Source organism: Nelumbo lutea, chromosome 4 (genome assembly GCF_056320005.1).
Source record: "Nelumbo lutea isolate HS-2025 chromosome 4, American lotus-T2T, whole genome shotgun sequence".
Lineage (NCBI taxonomy): Eukaryota > Viridiplantae > Streptophyta > Magnoliopsida > Proteales > Nelumbonaceae > Nelumbo > Nelumbo lutea.
The window spans coordinates 44,434,891-44,439,709 of NC_142687.1; the positions used below are offsets into that span (position 1 = coordinate 44,434,891).

General features: G+C 37.4%; 1 non-coding gene across 1 annotated transcript; it reads left to right on the forward strand.

The window, feature by feature from the left end:
• Positions 1-4,429: 4,429 nt before the first annotated feature.
• TRNAI-AAU (transfer RNA isoleucine (anticodon AAU)) lies at positions 4,430-4,503 on the forward strand. Its single transcript has one exon. It is a non-coding gene; the product is annotated as a tRNA-Ile (tRNA).
• The last annotated feature ends 316 nt before the right edge of the window (positions 4,504-4,819 follow it).

Sequence of the window (4,819 nt, forward strand, 5' to 3'; positions counted from 1 at the left end):
CCTATTGCAAATCAAATTTGTTAGACATCCTTAATTTATTGTTGTCTTTCCCCCAACTTTCTTGATAAGGGCATAGCAGTTATAGGCCTTTAACTTATGATTTTATGCTTGTTTTGTCTTTATGTATGTACTTGTGGATTTTACAAGTAAATTTTACTACAATGTATAATACTTGTATAAGTGATGTCCCTGTAATTAATGCTTGTGGGGAAGCAAATGGAAAAGTAAACTAATTAGATGAAAAAAAAAAGAGTATATTTACATCAACATTGTCTAAAATGCATTGTAAGGAATATAAATCTTGAGAGTTCATTAATTCATTGTAACTGACCCAACTATTAATCAGAACAAAATCATGAGACATGAACCAACATAATCGGTTTGGTTCAGTTTGGGCAGTCAGGTAGAACCAATCCATCGGCAGCCCTATTGATACTTATGAAGCCTTATGGGCTCTTATTGGGATAAGAGCTTGTTTTTTACGTCCAAATAATCTATGTTAAATACAAGGCTTTCTTTCAGTCTAGATACTCTTGAACACCTCTATTCTATATAAATTCCCCTTTCCTTAGTCATGTAAAATGAGGCTTGAACAATCCCAATATATCAGCTGGTGGAGAGCAAGTAATGCCAAAGAATGGGAAGGTGGTTCCATATGCTCAAAGAGAGGGTAAAACAAGAATGAATAACATTCCTACCAAGCGTTTTACTGACATTAGAACATGTCACCAGTGTTGATTATCTTCAAGGTTGCTTCAGGAAAAAAAAAATCCTAGTCGGGTACGTAGGGCCATCCCAAATGGCCCTGAGTAGGAAAAGGAAGAGGAGTAGGAAAAGAGTCTAATACTTTATAGAAAGAGGACAAGGGATTCAAAGGACCATATTCTATAATTAAGATGAAAATTTTGAAATAAGGCATCTTTGAGGAGTTAAAGAAAGTTGACAACTTCTAGCCTTCCATAATCTCTTAGGCCTCCTCTAAGGACAAGATCCTGGAAACACCAGTTAGTGAGAGAACAACCATTTAAGATATTATTATTTTTCATTTATGGAGATAGAAAGCTGTGTTTTAGGAAAAGTGGATATCACTCTAGAGATTTTTCTAGTATTATAAAATCATGTATCGAGGAAGATTATTTATATTAAAATTAATTAATATTACTTAATATAATTAAATGAAAGTAATTAATTAATTAATTAACTTCACAAAAGATAAGTTTTCAAATAATTATTATTAATTTGTTCTATGAAATGAATGGTACACTGTGAACATGACATTATGTTGTATTTTTTTTTTTTTTCTATTTCTTGGATCAGGTAAATCAAATATTTTAAAAGACTGAGTTGTCTTCAAGTCATGGAGTTTTCCGTCTGATCCAACTAGTGGTTGACACTCTAAATAAAAACAACTATTTTGACAAATATCTGGCATTTTGGATTAGCCTCCATGGTGTCAATGAAGTTTCTGAATATATTATTACTATATTGCAGGGGAAGAGTCTGGATATGTCCCAGACTCAAGTGCAAAGACTGTTCTTTCAATTTTCTTCATGCATGCCTTACAAAGATGTCCAGAGCTGATTGTGTATACACGGCAGATCCTGACTCATAGCAAAGATGCTTGGGTTAGTAGGAATTTAGATTAGAGTGTTGATAAGACAATACTCTAAGCCCACCCCAGATTTGAAACATTTCCCTTCATTACCTTCATATCTAACCCTCTCATAGGCCACAAATGCTGAATTGGTGGGACTATTAAAATGCTTGTAATATCAAGCATCCAAGTACACCTAGTAATTCTTGCACCAAACAGCCAGCATCATATCAAGCTTTTGTTTCTTTTGGGCTATTATCAAAATCTAGCTTAATACATAAATTAGCATACAATAAAATTAGAACATAGACATTTTACTCATATGAAATAAATAGCATAGATGGTAAAAAAGGTTAGAATTTCCAAAACAAATACTTTAAGATTCATGGAATGTATGAATCATAATATTTTGTAAGTTGTAACCATTCTAACTATCCAAAATAAATATGGAATAGGACTAGTCACAAGTGCCTTGACTTAGCAAATGCAAGTTTTGCCTTTGTTATTACTGTAGTGGAAAGAAAGTGTGACAGTGCAACGCACATGCGTAAGGTTCAGTATATAGAAAATGTTCAACCGAAACATGCCATCTACCAAGGACAATGATTATGCCTATTCAACTAGTAAGTCAAAGAGTCACTTAAATGTTTATGCCTATCCACAGTAAGTCCAACAATCAGACAAAAGATTTAGTGGTATAAAAAATTCGAAGACACAAACACCTAATTAGCTAGAGGATTAATGCCCATCGATCATTAGAAAAAAAATAATTATTTTTTATAATAAATAAAGTAAAATAATTCTTACTGCTCGCAAGTAGCTGTAGGTTATTATCCCAGTCGAAGCTATCAATCTTCTCATTGCCACTGACAGTACCTATCAATCTTCTCATCGCCTGGAGGTGGCTTGCAATACACGTGTCCATCATGCAAAATTACAAGAAAACAACAGCGTTCACTTGCATCATCATCGGTCAGTTAGAGCCGGCAGAGACAAAGGGAGAGAGGAAGAGAGATAGAGTTGGTTGGAGGGAGAAACGCAATAGCGTTCGAAGGGAACAGAAACAAGAGACAAAGTGAAAGGGTGAGAGAGGAAGAGGGGAACAGAAATAAGAGAGAGAGAGGGAGAGGGAGAGAGACAGCGATGCCAAAAACAACAGCATTCACTTGCCTGTGACTCGTCGTGGGATGGTGAGAGACAAAGAAAGTTGCTCCTTGTGACTCGCCGTGGTGGGATGGTGAGAGACAATGAAAGCCTGTCTCTACGACTCGTCGTGGGATGGTGAGTAGTGGTGGATTTGAGAGACAACCAAAGCCGATTGGACAGAATTGGCAGAGACAGACGAGAGACAAAGGAAAAGACGAAAAGTTGGTCAGGCAGCCACATATCATATCGAAAACCCCTAAATGCCTTAATTACCGGATTTATTTTACAAATCGGTAACTAATGATTTTATAGTATAATTAAAATTTAAAATATCCAGAAAAACTAAAAGTGATGGTAGAAATAAAGGAAAACGTAAAACGGAGCTCACATCCAAATACGGAAGACAAGGTCAGCAATGAAAAAAAAGGAAATTAGAGTGTATGGGTCGACTGTTCCCTTTGGTGCTCAAGTCTGCCTGAATGCGAACTAGGTGCAGGACATTGGGTTGCTCCACAGGATCACTTTGCAAAGGCTATGTTGGTGAAGCTGATGTTGTGGTTGTTTTAGCAACTAATGGCATCGATTCTTCCTTATTGTAGCGGCGAACAAGGGGAAAGAAGAACGAAAAGAGTGGAAGAGAGAGGGTTTGAGAGAAGGGAGAGGGATGAAGAGAAAGCTGGGATTCTGGGAGAACACCGCTTGTCGCTTGAAGTTGCAGTAGTGGTTTGGCTGTAATTACAGTGACAGGGCACAATGGGAGAAAGAGAGGGAAAGAAGAAGATAGAGAGAGAGGACGGGAGAGAGGGAAAGGAAAACTTTGGGTTCGACAACAATAGAGGTGACAGTGAAGGTAGTGAACAGGGGGGTCTATCGCAGCGGTGAAAGGGAGAACAGGGGAAGTGGTTGCAACGAAGAGAATAAGAGGAAGAAGATGATGGTGGAGAAAAATAGAAAAGAATGAGAAAATGAGAAAGAGAGAGAAGGGGAGAAGAAGTTGGGGGAAGGTTGTCTTTGCTGCTCTTTTTGGCTGAGAGTTTGAAGATGATGGTGAACAGTGTACCAATTGCGATGGTGGAGATAATAACAAGGGAAGTGGTTGCAACGAAGAGAAGAAGATGAAGATGGCGGAAAAAGAATAGAGAAAAATGAGAGAGAGAGAGAGAGAGAGAGAGGAGGAGGAGAAATCGGAGGGAAGGTTGCCGCAGCTAGTTTTTGTTGTGTCAAGAGATCGAAGGAGGTGAACAGTCCTCTATATCTCTTCTGCTAGTTCCAATTGTGAAGACGAACGGTGGGTAATACCCACTGGGTATTCTGTTTTTGGGGAGAGAGATAAGAGATAAAAATGAGAGAAAGAGGGGGACGGAGTTGGACGGAGGTGTAGAGGGTTGCTGCTGCTAGGTTGCTCGGTTGAGAGCTTAAAGGAGATCAAGGTGAACAGTCTCCCTTTTTTTGAAATGTGGTTTAAATTGTTATTTTTAAAACCAGTTACCCCATATTCACCAAAACAGACAAGTCGAATGTTGATTGGTCCATCTCATATCATAGATTTTTCATATATATATATTGAACTAATATATTGGTCCATCTATGATATATATATTGAACTAATTTTTAAAACATTGGAAAAGTGCAAACTAATATTGTGGATGGTATCAAATTTACTAGGTTTAAGCAACAGTAGAATCAACTGGTCTATTAGCTCAGTTGGTTAGAGCGTCGTGCTAATAACGCGAAGGTTGCAGGTTCGAGACCTGCGTGGGCCATTGTTATGTTTATCTGTCTCTAAAGGGTCATTTAAAACAACCCTTGTGATTTTTCATTTTTAATAAAACCTATCTTATAATTTGTGTATTAGTCTATACTTTGCAATTGCCAGTTCTATTTACTTAAAATGCAAAATGAAATTTTTAACCTTAATGTCGTTTTGATCAAATTAATCCGAACCTTGACCTTCTAGCTCTTAACAATGATGATCTCGCAGATCAAACATATACAAAACGTGGGGTAGCACGTCCCCAAAAGTCACAACAGATCAAACCTTTTGGTGGTTTGAAAGCTTTTCCATCTGTCATTACGATG